Source organism: Motacilla alba, chromosome 9 (genome assembly GCF_015832195.1).
Source record: "Motacilla alba alba isolate MOTALB_02 chromosome 9, Motacilla_alba_V1.0_pri, whole genome shotgun sequence".
In the NCBI taxonomy this organism is placed as follows: domain Eukaryota; kingdom Metazoa; phylum Chordata; class Aves; order Passeriformes; family Motacillidae; genus Motacilla; species Motacilla alba.
Genome location: NC_052024.1, coordinates 19,018,067 through 19,037,321, shown reverse-complemented (window position 1 = coordinate 19,037,321; position 19,255 = coordinate 19,018,067). Strand labels below are relative to the sequence as shown.

The 19,255-nt window shown below is 44.8% G+C and overlaps 1 protein-coding gene across 3 annotated transcripts in view; it reads left to right on the top strand.

Moving 5' to 3' along the window:
• The window catches only part of KCNMB2 (potassium calcium-activated channel subfamily M regulatory beta subunit 2), a 138,824-nt gene that overhangs the window by 20,821 nt on the left and 98,748 nt on the right, over positions 1-19,255 (top strand). The window lies entirely within an intron of this gene.

Sequence of the window (19,255 nt, the reverse complement as noted above, 5' to 3'; positions counted from 1 at the left end):
AAGGTGGTGAGGGTGAGGAATGTGGCAGGTGGCACAATTAGGGCCAAATGCTCCTTGCAGGGGTCCCTGGGTGGCTGCAGTCCCTCGTGGCAATGGCCACTGCTGCCAGCAGCTCAGCAGGACAGGAAGCAGGATAGGGAACAGGATAGGGAATAGGACAAGGAACAGGATAGGGAGCAATACAGGGAGCAGGACAGAGAGCAGGATGCTCTGCAGGTGGTGCTGAGGCAGAAATGCCAGCACACAGCTCTCTCTGGGGTCTCTTGGGCGGCCTCACCACAACAAAAGGGTTTTTGCTTCCAGCAGCTGGAGGGACCACAACCCCTGGCTGCAGCCCTCCAGGAGAGAAGTTGCACCCCAGGTTGCTGTACAGCATCCCAACATTTTGGGACAGAAATCACAAGTCAGTATTTTCTCCTGGGCTTGTATTGGTACAATAATGACAGAGCTGCAAGTTAGCTGTGCCCACAGTGTAGAATGAGCATAACAGTGCCCCCCAAACACCTGTTTTTAGAGGGGTTGACACATCCAGCTGCCTCAGACACAACTCTGGTCACGGGTGTTTGGCACCTGAGAGCTGGGCCCAGCAGCACAGAGCCTCCAGCAGGGCCAGTCTAGCAAGAATAAATCTCACCAGACAAACTTGATTGCTTTTCTGATAGAAACAGAAAATTAACGGATGAAGGGAATGCTGGAGCTGTAATATATTTGCATCTGAGCAGTGCATTTGATACTGTGCCTCATGAAATCTTTCTAGAAAAATTAATTTAAATCAGCTTGAAGATCAACACTGTCTTAATTGAAAACAGGCTGGAAAGCCATAAAGAGAGGCTGACAGGGAGGGGCAAAGCATGGAGCTGAAGAAGAGGAGACTGTGGAAGAACCACAAAGCTTACTCTTAATTCATATTTAATATCTTCACTGTTCATCTAGAAATGGTGAAGGAAACATTTCAATAAGATATGCAGACGAGATGAAACTAGGAAGAATTAAGTCCTCCACAAAAGATGCAAACAGACCCAGAGAGAGAAGCAGCTGGGTCAGGACAGTATAAAATGCATTCAGGATTAGTTACAGAACAGGAGACTGTGACCAGTTTTCCCGTTTACTGGAACAAACAGATCATTAGTTTTCATTGGTAGGAGGAAAGGAGGTTTGGGTTCATAATTTTGCATGTCTGCTTCTGTGGATGTGAGTCCTGTGAGCCTGAAAGCTTCTGAAAACCCACTTCTACCCCAGCATATTGTACAATTGGTATATTTTCTAAGTTAGTGTCATAAGGCAGGATTTGACTTCCACATGGGTGACATTTTCAGACTGCAGTCTTCAGGACAGATGTGCATACTCAATAATACTTGCCAAAAAAAAAAAAAAAATTAGAATTTGCCTGCTAAACATCTGAAACAGAACAGTAGGTAAATTCTATCTACTCTCTTCAAACTTGTGGGCACAAGTTAGAACCAAGCTAGAAATGAGCTACGGCAGCAAAGGATAGTGCAGTTTGGGGCAGGACAGGTTCAGATCACCTTTGTGCTCTTCTAGCTCTTTCTACACCTGGAACATTGCGTTCGGTTCTGGGAAGCTCATTAGCAAGGAGATATTGAAAAATTGTGTGAGTTCAGAGAAGAGTAACAAAAATTATCAAGGGGATAGAGAGATTCATTTATAAAGGAAGATTAAAGGAACTAAATCAGTACTGGAAGAACTGAATCTGTAATACACTCAAAGAAAAATGGCTACAGAGAGGTGTTACAATCCAGTGCTGAAAGGTACAAATGCCACAGACAGGGAAAATTAAGTGGTGGGGGGGTAAAAGGAAGTGTGATAATTAGAAATGAGAAAGGGAAACCGATTAAATATCCAGAAAGAATTCCTGACAAGGGAACTCTTATGTGCTGGAACACTAGAAGTTAAAGTGAAGAAAAAGCCAGATGTGCAATGGAGGGTGATCACCCAGTACCCAGAGAGCCAGGAGATCACTGTGCTGCCCCCTGCTCTCCCTGGGATGGGCACAAATCCCCCTCTGGGGGTGACGGGAGAGCAATGAATGTATGAATATGTATGAGGCTATTGTTCACTGTGAGCTAAGGTGACAGTATAATTTCCTTCATATATTTCTAATTTCCTCCAGTGAGCGTTTGTTCAGAATGGAGAATTTGGATTCTGGTCTCTGGGCAATTTTCCTCTTGATTATCTGAGAGATTTAATGCTTGGTGGTACGGTGGGATCAGACACACCTAGAGGTTTTCTTCTCTGTGTAAAATTTCCAGTTTAATCTCCCATACTTACAGTCACTTGTCCTCACTCTACAGTGGTTGCACCTTTATCCCTGTGCCAATAGCAGATATCCTTTATGCCTTCTCCATGCCAGTACAGACTCTTCTGCAGGATTTCAGCCTCCTCAGGACTGTGTGGCTGATGCAGCACAGCAGCTTGGCTTTCTCATCTGTTTTGTTTTCCTTCATACGTGGTATTGCTTTCACCTCTCAAATATTGATTAAGTCAAGCCAAAGCCTTGTACTAATCAGTGCAGCACAGTTTGCATTGTTATACACGTGAGCCCTCTGTAACAGGCTGTGTAAAGCAGCACGTGAGCTATCTGTTTCCAGAGTGAGACAAGGGCTGCATGTTTTAGCTGAGATCAGCTCTTATGTGCTCTGTATCACCTACACTCTCTTCAGGAGTAATTTTATGCACATTACAAAATGTAGTTTGGCCCTCCCCCACTCCTAATGATAGTTAATTAAACCAACTCATGTGAAGTAAACCACCTTCCATGAATGACTGAGCAAAGAGGAAGGTTGGATGGCTGCATATCAACCTTGGATATAAGCTGACAGATCAGAGGAAAAAAGTGGAAATTAATTAAATTAAGGCATCTTTGAGAGTATTGTTTGCCCCCACCCAAAAAGCAGCAGTCTGAAACTTTTAAAACAGAGAGCTGAATTCTTCTGTTTCTTGCACCAGGTGAAACTCCTAAAATGAGCAAAGCTTGTAGGGAGCTTATCTGGAGAGGAAGCACAGACCCGCTCTGGGAACAGTGGCAACCAGTGGGGTGAACTGTGCCTGCCTGGTTCCCAGCAGCTGCCAAGTGTGAATTCCCAATCTTTGCAAAAAGCCGGAGATGGAGTCAAATGACTTTGTGTTGCTGTCATTTGTATTCTGCCTCCGGATGCTTTCATTCCTCTCGCTTTGAGTAATATTTTTTCAACCTTGTCTTCCCATTAAAATTTCCTCTTCATTAGAGAGCATTTCAATATAATTTCCTCCTGAACTGAGCTCAGAGTACAGCCCAACTAATGAGAATTGCATGATCTGCATTATTATGCACACATAATCCATTATAATTGAATCTTATTCCACTTTAATTGCACGTGTTTACAAACACTGCAACAGATTATGTATTTTAGTTGATTGTGCCATTAATGATTGAAAAGTCAATGCTATTTTGTGTTAAATCCATTTTTGGCTTGCATAACAAGTGAAACAATTTAAAAGTTCTGGAGAGTCATAAGATACATTTCTAACTTTCTCTGTTTTATTTTTAAGTGTTCAGAAGAGTTCTCCCCAAACTGAAGCCATGCATCTTTAAAATTGCAATGCTTTGTATCATCCAAACGATGTTTAGTCTTCCAGAGTTTGGCAGGATTTTAGTGAAACACTTGCTCTTGGTTGAATTTGGAAGCTAAAGGTACTTCAGTGACACAGACTTTGTTGTTTGCTGTGATTTACAACAGCCCCACCAATCCACAAGCTGAGTATTTCCAGAGAAGAGCTTTGCACCCAGAGCTCACCCATTTCTGAGCAGGCTGAAATTTCTGAGCATTTCTAAGCAGGCCCCCACTGCCTGACTGGGACTCTTGCTTTTGGGCAGCGAGATAAGGTCAGCAGATGCAGAATTATTTAGGAAATGGACCTCCTGAGACTCCAGATACTGAAGAGAATTGGAAAATTTGGCAGCACACTGTGCTGTTTTGGTGCAAGGTCAGTTAGATAAGGTCAGTCAGGATGTTAAATCTAGCCACTGCCTAGTTTGTCATCACATTTTGTAACAGGAACAAGGAAGCCTGATAGACCAGAATCCCCAGAAGAAAAAATATGAAAACCAAGTCAATATTTTAACCAAGATTTATAGAAAATATGCTTCTTTTTATGTGCCTTTTCTCAGATACATTTACCCCATGTAGCTTTAACAGAGATAGAAGTGCTTTGTCTGGGCTCTGTTCAGCTTTTCTCCACATATGTTTATTCTGCTGCCCTTTAAGCTTCTGTGCAGGGCATTTCCTCACCCTAAAATCTGTCCTTCAGACATGAGTAACACCTTGCTGAAGATACTGACAGGACCACCAATTTTAAGCATCTTGCAAAGAGTCCTCAAAACAAACAGTAAATTTTTGTCACCAGTGCATCACAAATCCAGTGGCTTTCCCTTGAGCCTCCCATGATCCAGAAAGTCAGTAACTGGGAACTGACTTCATGGCTCCAAACACGCATATTGACTTGTTTACATTACATTATAATGTAATAAAATATTGCTGTGCTACTGTAGGAGAAAGAGTTTGTCTGAGTGGAAGACAGGCTTTGGCAGAAATCAAAATGCAGGTGATGTGCTCAGCAACCTCAGGATGTGGTTGTTTATGTCTTTGACAATAAATAATACATCACAGGCACTGAAAAATGGAGCTTCACAAAAGTCTTGTGAAGTAAATCAGCAGCTGTTATCCAGGACAGAGAGGGAGATGGGGCATAAAAAGGTTAAGGAACTTGACCAAGAGGATACAGCAACCTGTGGCCGCGTGCAGCTCCTGGGGGTGCCCTGGTCTGTGCTGGGAAGCACAAGCCTTTTCCCTCCCAATTCCCTTTTAGCTACCAACTGCTATGAGATGGCCACTAACAATGCATTTGGATACTAAGTTGTCAGGAGGATGTGAAACCAGGAGATAAATTAATGGTCTTTATGCTCTGTGATGGATTTACACAGACTTGCAGAGGCTTTAATTGGGACAGGCTGGGTTCTGCCATGCCTTATTGTTTCATCTATTGGATTTTTGATAAATTTAAAGCTCTCCAGTGGGACTGGGGATCTGAAGGGTTTTTAGGGTGGAATTAAGAAATATGGTATGATTCTGTGTTTATACCAGGAAGGCTTTTGTTTTGTGCTTTTAGGGATTTGGGCAGGAACCGTGCCCTTGTCATTAATTGTTGTCCATTATGACTCAGAACAAACTTACTGCATTGTTTAAACTATTTTCTAGGCCTCACAAAATGTTTAGACATTTTGTCTATGCTGAAGTGTGACATTCTGTCCACCTCTACACAGGTGTGTAAGATTCTAGATCGGGGGGTATCCTGATAATTCAGAGGTGATCTTGTAGATGTTCATGTTTACTAATATTTATGGCAGTTGGTTGTGATTTGAAAATACTTTGGGGCTGAATCTGGTTAATTCACATAGCCTGGATGTAGTAAAGGCAGGATTTCAATGCTCTAACTGCCTTACCCTTTCTTCCTTCCTCCCCCCATGGATGACATCCTGCTGCCTGCAGCCACGTCCAGATCTGTACTCTACAGCTCAGTGCAAAGTGGCCACAACCACAGTGGGCATTTCTGTTGAAGCTTGTACTCAAGCCAAGAATTTTTTTGTGCTTTTAGAGGATGCCAGCATGTCCCTCTGTAGTCAGGACCCAGTGCTGAGGAAATGCTTTGCTCCCTTGTGATGAGAAGTGCGGCAGAAGTGAAAAGCATCACTATTTTTGCAGTCCTTTCAAAGCAGCCCCTGTGGGAGCTGGCATTTGAAGGATTCCCTGCATGTGGTGAGGTCTGGTGTCAGCCAGGCAAGCCAGGATCCATGAACAGGCTCACAGGTGCTCTGTGAGGAGCTAAAGCTTTTGTTTGTGGGGAGCAGAGCGCTGGAAGGAGCAGCTCTGTGGCTACAGGAGAAGAGCTGGTACAAGGTCAGAGCCTTTAAAAAGGGCAAAGAGAAAACAAACCATGCATGCACTGCCTGTGTGCATTTGCATGCATGTGCATATGCAAGTAGGTCCGTGGGTGTAGTTAACTCCTGGTTCCGAGGTGCATTTGGAAAACAAAGTGTCCAGCTGCAGAATACACCCTCCTCCTTGTGTAAGCATAACTACATTAACCTCAAAAGAGGAAAGAGGAGGGATTTAAAGCACTGCAAAAGGCTGTATTGAGGCTGAATCCCTTGCAAAATCCTCGTGCTAAATCAAACCCGCTTCAGTTAAATAAGCTCATCCACTCCTCCATCACACAAACTATTAGTTTTTCACTCTCAGTACTGAAAAAAAAGGTCAGAAGTATTAGCACTGTTTTTAACCTGGCAAAGGTATTTGCTGCTGTCCTGAGGTGTGTCTGCCAGGCTTCAGGACCGAAGCAATTTTTATGCCTGAAGCTTTGTACATACAAACCTCTGGGGGTGGGGGGTGGAAATAAACGAGTTATCTGACGAGTTGGCACAGTCTTAACTAGTGTTGAGCAGCTGGAGAATCTGGAAAGCACATCAGACTTAGAGTCTGTGGGGAAAAGAGGAAATTCTGCAGTTACCAGTCTTTCCATAAATGGAACAAATTAAAGGGAGAGGTGAGCAGGCAGAGCACTTCAAGGATGGGAAGTCTGCAGACAAGAAAGCGTGTTGATAAGACCATTAAAAGCCAGCTAGCAGAGTGATTAATGGAATGGAATTGCCTTTTGGTTCTTGGGATGAACAGACAATTGCATCCCAACGGGATCACCAGAGATCTGAGCACAGAAGTCAAGCCATCACTGAAAATCTGCATTTATTCTCACTGCCCTCCCAAATAGCTCTCCTTCCAGCAAACACTGATAAGCTGAACTTCCCAGATCTACTGGGATTTTAGTGGGCAAGGTTCTTGGAAGAGGAAAAAAAGCAGAGAAGGGGGGGAGTAAGATTGGTGGCATGCAGAGCTTGAAGAAAATATCTAAGGAGTTCATTGAGCGGAAACCAGGATGTGAGGACGGCTCAGGTCCCAGCCCCAGGAATTCCCTGAAGTCCTTGGGAATGCCTGCAATGCAAACCCCATGGCCAGGGGAGGTCACATCTCAGCACAAATGTTTTCTGTCCCTGCTAGGCAGAGTGCTGCGAGCTGTGGAGCAGCTTTAAGCTCATAGCCAGGAGCAAATGGAGGGGCTTTCAAGCACCAGAAATACCCAACGATTAACTCAGCAGTGACTGAAATAAAAGAAGCGTCATGCATGGAGGAATATTTGGCATGTTTCCAGCTCTTAGCAAATACAAAACCCCATCAGTCTAAAGAAGCATTAGGAGTTTATGATGTGGAAATAACTGGCTGGTGTGTGACGCATTTCCAGCTTATGGTGAGCCATCTATTAGAAGAAAATGTTTTAGACCTTCTGGGGCTGGACTCAACCTCCCTGCTACAGGCCAAATGCCATGGACATGAGACAAGTGTTTCAGAAACAGAGTATCCTGCCATGTGCAGAGAGGGAAGAGATCAGGGAACATTAGGCATAATTACTTCTCAGCTGTTTAGTGCTCAGATGAGGTGATGGGGAAAAGTCTTCTGTAATAGCTGAGTTCAGGCAGTTCTGTCTGCTGTGGTGATACCTTTGCTGGCTTCCTCTCACTCTGAGGCACCCACTGGATGCACAGAAACCTTTTACAATTTGACCATTTGACTTGAAGAAAGCTCTCAGAGTAAAAGGGGATCTGCAGAAATGGCAGGAGTGAGTGAACTGTTCTCAGTGCATTTATTTTAGCAGCAAGAAAAAAAAAAAAGTGGCTTAGTCATGTGCAGCACTCAAGGTCAGCATGACCTTGGGTTTGAGTAGCAGCACTCCATCCTCTCCAGTGGAGTCAGGGAATGCAGAGCATTCCATGGACACCACCTGGTTTTACAAATGTCTTCAGAATCAGGACAAATACTTGCTTTACAAAGGAGCAAACCAAAATACAAGGAAATGCCCAAGAATCCAACAGCACATCCAGCAGTGACAGACTGTGGTTGGTTGCCAGTGTGTCTCCGCAGCTGCATTCTCCTTGGGAGTAAGCTGGGGGAAAGTATCAGTATGTCACTGACAAAAGACAGCAATGAATCCTTCATCAGAGTAACTCCAAATGGTATTCACAAGCCTTACAGTAATTTCCTTAATGGGCACTTTCTGAAGAGTGTTCCTCTAGAGAAGTTCCCCATTGGAAGAAAATCTCAGGTAGGCAAGTCTCTTCCTTCCATAACCCTGGGGGTACAGGAGCTGTCCCAAGGTGTCTGCATCCTTTATGGTGGTAGCAGACTCAGCACTGAACCTCTGATTAAGAAATGCTGGCTTTTATGCAGAGAATACAAGAAAATGGAAGCCAAAACTCAACCCAGTCAAGCTGAAAAATGGGCCTGTATCTATTTTTTTTTTCCTTCTTTTAAACACTAATTTTCTGTCCTCTGGGTCTTTTTAATTCTTCTCTCTGCTATTTTTGTCAAAGACAAGATTTGTGCTTTTTATTTGACAGAGTCTTTTCAGTTCCTCTGGGGGAAAAAAAAGGAAAAAAAGTTAAAAAAAAAATAAAGGAGAAGCTGTGGATATATCAGTGCCAGCCTACAAAGGACTACAGGGAAGATTTCTCTGCTGGAGAAACTCTGTTAGGTATCACATAGCACCAAAGGAAGGGAGGTTTGGTCCAAACTCTTTACCTTTGGGCAGGTTTATTTTCCCATTTTTAACCCTGTTTAACCCTGACGTTAAGAACCTTTCCAGAAGTAAATGTTCACTCATCTCTCCTGAAGTGCCAGGACTTCTCAAATGCATCGAGGATCTGGACACTCACACTTGTTTCCATTTCAGACAATGACCACCTGGTCACACTGCACTTACTCTTTATAGCCTTTATAAAAGAAAATGCCCAGACATTTGCAGGAACAGAATCCTTTTTGCTTCCTGACTTGAATGTCATAGTAAATGTATGGACTTTGCAAGTACCTTCATGCTCAGAAGACAGGGTCTGTTGCAAGAGGAGTTTTAATACCAAATCACAGAATGTCTTAAGTTGGAGGGGACCCACAAGGATCATTGAGTCCAACTCCTGGCCCTGCACAGGACACCCCAAGAACCACATCCTGGGCTTGAGAGCCTTGTCCAAATGCTCTTGGAGATCTGGAAGCCTTGGGGCTGTGATCACTTTGAAGCCTGTTCAGTGCCTGACCACCCTCTGGATGAAGAATGTTTTCCTGATACTCAACCTGAACCTGCCCTGACACAGCTCCAGCCATTCCCTTGGGTCATACTGCTGCTCACCACAGAGAAGGGATCAGTGCCTGCCCCTCCTCTTCCCTCAGAAAGGAGAAACTGAGATGTTTGCTCAGACAAGAACAATTCCTTGACTGGCAACGTTGCTGCTTCCATCACTCATTTGAAAATGTGCCAAGAGGTACTTTCATGGGCAACATGATGTCTTAACCATGCTTTACATGAGCTAAAGAGACATCTACTTTGTGCCAATAGAAGGAGAACATTTCCCCATGAGAATGGTGTCATTCTGCTGAGAAGCATCACCGCGGCATGGAGTTATGGCATTTTCCAACAGAAATGAGCAAGCTCAGCCAGGGCAGCCTCAGGACCTGTGATGCATCAGCACAGCCCTGACCTGGCCCTCACATCCCTCCCTGTGCCTGGGTGGGATCAGCAGGAGGCCAGACCTGGGCTAGCACAGCCCTGCAGGGCTGGGGGTGGAAGGAGCTGCTGACTCTCTGCAGGAGCCTGTGCCTGAGCCCTGTGAGCACAGGGCTGTGAGCAGCACTGCAGCAGAGCAGCAGCCCTGCCTGCAGCAATCCTCTCTGCACCTGGGGATGCCACAGCCCTCGCAGGGACATGGCTGGGTTCAGTGCTGCTCCCCCAGCAAAGCAGCAAGAGCTGGGGTCACCTACTGAGGGACTGAGGAGGGAACAGGGAGAAGAACTGCCCATACTGAGCTGATGCCTGCCTGCTCCTCCTCCTGCTGCTGCTGTTTCCTGGGAGTTGAGGATCAGACCAGTTCTATTTTCAGGATTTAGATAAAAGTTTCAGTCACAGGTCATGACTCCCTCAGTTACAAGGGATTCTAACCATTTTTCCTGCGGGGTGGGAACAAGAGAGCAGCTGCTCTGCTGTGCCTGCCAAGCTCTGTCCTGCCTGGCTGGAGTGCCCAGCTCAGGGAAAGCTGCTTCCTTCATCCAGAGGCCGTAAGGATGATGACACCCACAAAGGTGCACACCAGGGGTATTCATGCATGGTCTCCCAGAGCTGGTCTTCAGTACATATCGTCTATGCTCCTGGCTGGTGCAAAGTCTCTTCCCTGTGCCCTCCTCAGACACTGCCTTGCTAGGCAAAGGATTTCAAAGAATGACTGCAAAACTGGAGATCTCCTGACAGGAGCAGAAAAACAGAGGGCTGGGAGGAGGTTCTGCATCACTGATCCCAATTGCCTGCAGTCACAGGCCATCATTCCATAAAATCCCCTTCATCCAGCAGTGAAGCTGTTATCATAAAAGTGGTTTTACCTAGTTTACAGATTTCTTTCTTTACCTCCACCTCTTTGTCAAGAGGGCTAATTTAATACCTAATTTTTCTGATGGCTGGAAATCTTCCCAAAATTTCCAGCCTTCTACCTATTTGTTCTTGTGCCAATGCTGTTCTTGAGTAGAAATAGCTCTTCCCACCCTCCAGTGTTAGCCCTCCTCCCAGCTGCATTTGTAGACAGCAATGACATCTCTCAAAGCCATAGAAAGGAAAGGCTGCATTTGCTGCACTTCTCTGCAGCTGTTTCTTGTTTTAATAGACATTTTCTGAGTTTCTGTGCCAGGACTGACTACCTGGTGCTCCAGGTAAGATCTCATCAAGCCCTGGAGCAGGGATGTTCACACTGGATGTCTGATGCATCATCATAGACTCACAAAGTCTCTTGGGGCATGCCAGCACATCTGACTTCAGTTTTTTCTCTATCATTTTGAAAGGATAAACCCCATTTCACAGAAATAGTGCATGTCAGGATTCTCTCAGTGCCAAGCCTTGCCCTTCAGATAATCACATCCTTCTTCACACTTCCATCTCTCCTGCTGCAGCCTTCAAGTCTATCCCATTTTTTGAACAGCTTTCTGAACCTCCACTATTGTGCTTCTCCACCCTAATTTCATTTCAGCCACAAATTTTGAAACGTCTCCTTTTGTGCTACAAAAATTAGAATTATAAAATCAATCAATCTCCCCCAGCAACCCTAAAGGGACACCAGGGTCACCACTACACCCCAAACTTTCCCAAAACATGCTCTCCATAGTTCTCCAGACATTTCCTGCACAATTCCACTAATCCATGTTTTCTGCAGTTTGACTAATCTTGTCACCACGTCAAATACAGTGTAGAACTCCAGAGAGATTAGATCTACTGCACTGCTTTGTTAGGAAAATCAATTATCCTATCAAATAAAATCACCAAATGCATCTGACACAACATTGCTTTGGTAAAGCTTTGCTGCATTCTTTCCCTCAAAAAGAAGTCCTTTTACCTCCTGAAGCTTTGTATAACTTTGAGGTCAGACAAACCAGCCTTTAGTCACAGAGATCATATTTTTCCTTTAAAAAGTATACTAAGCGAGGACTACACAAAGGGGTGACAGGAACAGTGACAAAAGGGTGACAGGAACAGTGCCTCATCTGGAGCCAGATTCCATACAAATTGGCTCTAGCAAAGCCACAGCAGAACAGCACCTAACCTCTATTACTGGCATTTCTACCTCCCTTTAAAAAATGTTTGGGCTTTTTAACATTCTTTAATTCAAAAGAGGTTTGAAATCTTGCTTTTACAGTGTTAAAGTACAGACTCATGGGTTTAGGAGTCAGGCAGACCAAGTTCCAGAAAAATAATGTAAGACCTGGATTTTCACCAGACCCGTGGAAACAAAATGCTGAATCTTTTCCTATGGCAGTGAGGAAATCTCATCCCTAAAAGAGGCCAGAGAATTTGAAAGTGCATAGAAGCAGATGATTAGAAATGAAAATAAAATGGCGACTATTACATGTGTTTTATTTGGGTTTGATCCAAAGGCTTCTGGATGGTGCAGGTAACGGGCTATTAGATGTTCACAGCCTTCTGGCTGGAGATCTAATTTTTAAGCATTTCTATGTCCTTTGGTCACTCATGAAAGAGGACCTGGGTTTGGGGACCTGGTGGGCTCCCATGTGCTAAATGTATGTTACCAAGTTATCCATATTTTCTTTTCCCGTTTCCCCTCCTCCCTTCATCCTACCCACAGAGGACTTCCTTGTTCTTGCCTCTACCAGGGCAGCTGTTTCACTTCTCTCCCTGAAACCTGATTTTTGTGATGTTCCTCCCCCTCAGGATGACCAGATGTGATTGCAGTGCCAGCTTTTCATAGCTCTGGTCTGTGAGGGAGCCCTAAAGTGACCATCCACCCACAGACCTGCAGTTTCTGGGAAGATAGGGGCAGAGGAGGGTCGAAGCCATGAGCTGGAGGGGTTTCAGAGCCAGAAATGCCGTAGGTTTTGCAGGTCATATCACATCTTTATGATCCTTTTTCATGTCCTCATGCCTGAGAAAGAGTCATTCATTGCCTGCTCCTCTACTGCTCCTTTGCTCAGCACAGCCCTCGGCCAGGGCTCTGCGTTTCCTCCTCCTCAGTTTCAATACCCACTGGGACTGCTCCAGAAGCTACTGAGAGCTCTCCAAGCCAGCCTGTGCAGGTCTGCAGGAAGATATTTTTGCTGTTTGTACTACACACACACAATAAAGATGGTGAGTTAATGAAAATTAAGAAAAATGAGGGCATTTCACTTGAGCTGTTCCAGGACCGTCTTAAACAGTCTTGCATGGGTAATTTACCTTGTACTGCTATTAGAAAAAAGTGAAATGGCCAGTGACTGGAATTAGAAAAGAAAGTAATGAAATTCAAACATGATTATTATCAGACAGGCTCTAATAGGATACCAGAGCCCAGTTGAAAGTTCAGACAAATTTGAACTTAGTGGCAAAAAAATCCCCACTTAATTTTCTGTTTCACAAAACAGTTTTATGAACCTAATAAGGAAATTTTAGCAGATCTGATTGTGCAAGGAAAAAGCTCTTGTTAAAAATAATCAAACTCAGAAATCGGATGCCAACAAAGGAGGAAATTCCCTTCTCATTTATATTCTTTTCAAACCACTGAAATCAGAAGAGCTTCAGGAAAATTTAAGACTTCCTTTGTAAAGCTATATTGCTTGACAGTAACTGGGCTCACACATTTAGATGTTTCTTCCATCATACTCAAATATTATTGACTGTTATTATTTAATGGACAAAAGATCTCTGGAGAAAAATCCAATATCAGGATTGAAGTTTTTCAAAACAAAATGCATTTGTATATCTAGAGACAGAAATTAGAGCAGACAGTACTACTTATACAGTAGAGAATATAACATATATATCACACCAAGTACATAAATGTAGAATCTTGATCCTCTATGTCATTAGAAATAGCTATACTAAAAAATTAATGGCAGGAAATTCCTTCACATCAGATATTCCAAGGAATATTCTAATACCTAAAATATTGAGAGTTACTGAAATAAAGCACATAAATAACATCAGGCACACAATGTCTTTTTGTTCAGCGGCTGCACTGCTCTTGACACAATAGAGCAGTCCCTGGAAAAGAACCCTGAAAGGACTGAGCTGGCCAAAGTAATTAACACACACAGTTGTTTTCTCTGCAAGAGAGAGGACAGAAAAAGCACATCTGCTTCTGCACCCAGACATGTATTCCTCACTGTGGTGTGCGGGACAGACATCACTGGCAATCAATCCACTACCACTGGGCTCCTGCTTGGCTCCACATCAATGCTGCTTCATGCTATCCTGCATTCAGCCATGCCAAATTCCACCTGACACTGGCACAGGTGGGAGCCTCTCCACCCACTGCCCAGGAGCTGCTCTGTGTTTACACAGGTGGAGCTGAGAGATTAATCATGTCACCATTTCTTTACCCCTTTGATAGGTATAATTTGGATTCCTTCTGTCTTGAAATCCTATCTTGACAAACACTGGAGTGTCTCTGGCCTCAAATATGAATGCAGCCCCCATTTTGGTTCTGCCCTGAGTTTTCTAACAAGAGGGCAGCAGTGACAATGGCACAAATGTTGCACAAATGTTGCCCACACACCCCAACTACTGCCCACAAGGGTCCTGCTCTGCCTCCCAAGCAGGCCAGTGGCTCCTGTTTGGAACTGTCTCTGAGATATTTCAAACCCTGCAGGCTCTATGAAGGCAGGAGCCTGTCACTGGTGTGGGGCATTGAGCTTCTCACACCCCAGTCTGGGGAAGTTCCAGTGCTCTCTTTGCTGGGAAAGGCTCAGGAGGGAAGCCTGGGAAAACAAATTGCCGTCACAGGATGCTTCACGCTCCAGGGCCTTCCCCGCCATCCCCAACATCCTGCCAGTGCTCCTTTGTGACAGCTGCACCCCACGGTGCCCCACACACACCTGCAAGGACAGAGGGAGCCAGGCCTCCACACCAGGGAGCATCTTTCACACCTGACAGGTGCCTGCCACAGTCTCCCCAGCTCCAGAGACGTCCCTGCTCACATGGGCTTCCTGACCCTTCACATCCCACTAAACCTGACCAGAGCAGAGGTTCTGTCTCAGACCAGGAAGGACAGAGGCTCTTGGTTTGTTTGGTGGATTCACCCAAGTTAGATTTGGGGAGACGTCTGAGGATCTGTCATTCACCTCTACTCTGCAAATAGCACAGTCTGGCTGGAGAGCCAGGCAGGCTCTCCAAGGAGTGGCCTTTGCTCTCCTGAGGGATTACCTTGGAGCTGGCTGCTGGGGATGAACCCACCAGTCTGGCAGGGGTTAAAGATCCAGCTGGGAGTACCAGGAGACCAAGCAAGAGCCAGTGAGCCTCGTGGCAAGAAGGGGGGGAGCTGTTTTAGTCACCTGTGCAAAAATAATAGCGACTCTGAGGGGGAAAAATCCAGGTAAATAGACATGGTGTGTGAGATAAACGAGACCCTGAGGATGTTTGTTCCTGCACGACCAGATCCATCATGCCTCCCCCAAAGGGTACTGCATTGCCAGGACTGGGGTTTTTTACTCCTTTACTGCACCAAGAGGCATTTGAAATCTGAGCAGGGAAATCAAGTGAAGAAAAGCATCCCTCCTGCAGTGGCTGTGGGTGGGAGGAGAGGGGATTAGAGGAGTGAGCCAAGGGTTAGAGACACTGAGTGTGCCTCTGTGTGTGTGTGTGAGGCACATCAGAGTGCCTTTATCCTCAAACACAGGCAGCAAATGCATCCCAGAGCCTGATCCTGCAACATCCTGGGAACAATGCAGCTGGGACATTAATTAGAAGTACAAACTTCCTGGCACTGCTTTTCCAGGTCTCTTCTGTTCCCACCATTAAAACATCTCTGGTTTCTGGGGTGCGAGGCTCCAGCTGGGAGCTGCTGCAATAGGGGTTTGGGCATTGTTGGAGAAATTCTCATGCAGTGAGGATATGGCCCCTCATCCCAGTAGGGATGAACTCTACAGCTTGTAATGCATCTTCTGTGCCTCTCTCAGAGGCCAAATTTCGAGTCAAGGTTACTTCTAAGACTCCAAAAATAGAGCAAGTACAGACACAAAAACTTAAATAATCTTCTTAAAACTTCTCAGAGGAGAGAAAAGGTCAGATTACAGGTGTATCTGTGGACTATTTGTTCCTTTTTGTTGCTGTTGTTGTTTTAAAAACTCACAGAAGTGGAGAAATAATGAAACATTACTTCAATATCCATAGTGAGTATAAAAAGGCAGATGTAAACAAATATCATTAGGTAATTGAAACCAGAAGGCTAAATTCCTCTGGAGTCCACTTCAGCTTTTGATGATACATTCATATTTTTGCATATGCAGAATTGAAAAATTCATCAGAGAAGGTGGAAAAAAGAGATCAGTTTTATCAATGAAAAAATGTGTGTTTATGCCAGAGGAGCATCCCTGTAGCTTGTCTTGAAAGCAAAGATTTATCATTTTGCCTATTTCCTCTTGGAAAGCCTCTGCTTAGTTTCCAAATACCATTTTTCCCCAACTAATTTATTCGTAAGCACACTCTGTGTCCTCAGCTGCTGTGGTGATGGGGAAGAGGTGGCAGGTTTGTACAGGCACTGTAAGATTTTCTTTATGGGGAAGAAATAACTTTGTACAAAACCTATATATGTGGAGATGTATGTTTAGGACCAAATGTTGTCCTCAGTGGTATAAATCCCAAACAACTCTGCTTCAGTAAGTATAATCAAACCCCTCTGGTCACTCAGCAGAAAAACTGAGAAGAAATTTTGAGCTTTGGTGAATATTTGGTGTTCACAACCATAAATCCTGTGCTGGTGGATTTATGTGCCACTCTAAGCACCTGCTGCAGAATATAGATAGGAAAATTAAAAAGTGGCATCTTGTGTGAGGTTTCTGCTGTGCCTACCAGCAGGCATTTTCTCCAAACAGGCTGGGCTTTGAATCCAGCCCAGGCAATGTCCCTCCTGCTCCCTGGCTGCTGTGAAGCTGCCACCAAACCCATCCCTCTCCCTCCTGCACTCCCACAGCCATCTCCCATGAGAGTCTGTGGTGTTCTGAGACAGAAGAGCCAAAGCACACCAGACATTGTGCCTTCATGAGTGGCTGTGTGTGATCACGGCACCAAACGCCCTGTACAATGGGGAGGCTTCTCAGGCAGTTTTAGGCCCTTACTCTTCTGAATTTGAAGTTCATCAGCAAGAGAACAACAATGTAATCTTAGCAACACTGAATTTCAGTCATCCTGTCTCAGTTCACAGGCTCACAAAGGAATTTATAAAAGCAGAGGATTATTCTTAGTTTACAAGTGGGGAAACTGAGGCACGGTGCTACAAAACAGCCTCTCCACATGCCTGCTCCTGGCCGGGCCTTTTGCCTGTCTGCTTCTGTTATTGCTTCACTGAAAACTCCCTCACTGGGGCATGGCAAAACCCCCTTCCCTCCCCCTGTGCACACTCCACAACTGGATCTTTCCCACTTGATCTTCCAGTCCTGGAGTGCAGAGCTCAGTGTACAGCCCCAAATCATCAAAGGGACCCAAAGAGGCCTCTCACTGATGCAAAGGACCTTTCAAAAGGGAGAGCACAGAAATAGAAGCACGAGCTTCATCAGACAAGTGACTATTCCACCAAAGCAAGGCAGCAGCAGCTGAGTGAAGAATAAAAGGAAGAACAGATTAAAGGAGATACTTGAATCCTGCAGAAAGGAGAGTTCTGCATAGCAGATGAATTGCAGGGGGTGGCAAAAAAGGCAAAGGAATTACCTAGCAATATTTTGCTAAAATTGCTGGAGAAGTAATATTAACACAGGAATAGGAAAGTGTGGGCAGAAAAAGCAATCAAGAGTTGGAGAAACAGCCAGGCACTGTGTGTAAAATCAGAGAGCATCTAAGTGGCCAATTTGGTGTTTCTGTGAAAGGTGAATGGCACAATGCTTTATCTGCCACAAAGCAGGGAAATCACAGCAGGGCTGATTGGAGCAGTGCTTCAGGAAATTATTGAACAAGAGAGAAACAAGCTCTGATCATGGCATTCCAGGAGAGGAGTAAATCCACAGAATTGAACACAGGGCTTAGGCCAACGTGGCCTGCAAATGTCTGAGCACTAATCCATTGCTTAACAAATGGGAAAGCAGCAGGCAGCAATTGCTGCTCAGCAGAACTGCTCAGAGCAGGGAACCATCTCTGCCCAAGAGTCTCACACAATATCAGGCTGAGAAAGCACTGCTACTGAGAACCAGGCTGAGGAGAGTAAAATTGCTGAAGTGTGAAATCCTGTTGGAATTACTCAACAATCACACTGGAGACTGGCCCCAGCAGCTGGGTGTGCATCCTCAGATACATATTTTACCAGCCTTTAAGCAGGAAACATTCCCTGGGCCCAGCAAGCAGCATTGTGTAAGCAGCCTGTTTTGTTGGATTCTGGTTTGTTGCTGTTCACACTTACAGTCAATCTTCAGTGATTTGCTGAAGAGGATTGGGCACACTGGAAATCATTTAATTTCATCATCTCTACCAAAAGAATTCAATAGTTTACACCACCCATTGTTGTGAAAGATGATCAATGGGCCTGAATTTCCCCTGCAGACAATCACAAAGGATGCCTGACCTGTATCTCTGTGGAAAGCATAACAAAGTCAGTGGTGTGGCCCCTGTTTGCACCAGCAGAAGCAGCCTAAAGAGGAAAAAAGGTTTATTCTGGTGTCTTTGCTGATAACTGTCTTAAATATGTTTCAACTCTGCTGCTCCTCAATACCTCAGGACTAGACACTGTTGCAGCATGTGAAAGCTTTGATGTTTCTGAAAATTAGCTCTGCTTTAGGATCTATTTGCTCTAGGTAACATCCCAACTGGCAAGTATTAAATAATTGGCACATCTACAAGTGCAGGAAAACTGTAAGCTCTCAAAGATGGAGTGGGAAGTTAGGGAAGGAAGGGTTAACCAGCCTTTATTCTTGCCAGTAACTATACAGGCTCTGCTCCCCATGTGCCCCTGTGAAGTATGAAATGCAGCAGATGTTTGATCCTGATCTATCAGCCTCCATATAAATGAAGGCTGAATTAGTGAAGGAGGCAGAGTAATGTGCCAGAGAAGAGCAAGAAGATTTCTGACACCTGGGCAACTTAATGGTGGCAGATGGCAAAAGCTGAAGGCAAAGAGAGGGAGAGATGTGCACCAGCAGCTGGTGCACAAATGGGAACTAGAGAGGCCTGCACTGAAACTGCACAGGAAGAATTTAATACCAGCAGCTCTGTAAGAATGATAGTGTGACTACACAAAGAGGAGCCTGTGTTTTAATTCAGACAACTATCGTTGAAAGTACCCGATGGATTGTCAGCCAAGGAGATTTTCACAGCAAGAAGCCATCTATTTGCATCAAACACTGTCAGTCTGCAAAGCAACAGCTTCTGGGTCATTTAACCACACTCCAGATGTAGTTATTCTCTCTTAGGCAAGCAGATCAAAAAGAGTTGTGCAGGAAAAAGGCAGAGCTGGATATAAAGGGGGACAATCAAGCAGCATGTGGAAGTGATTAGCCAGTCACTGTGAGGTAACAGTTAAATGAACACTTGGGTGTCCTGTGGCTCTCAGCACCAGACTGCAAGACTCTGGTCAAACACAGGGCTGCATTCATACAGGTGCTGCCTGTTCTGCCACAGGAAAAAGAAGGGAAACCAGGCAGAGCTGTAAATC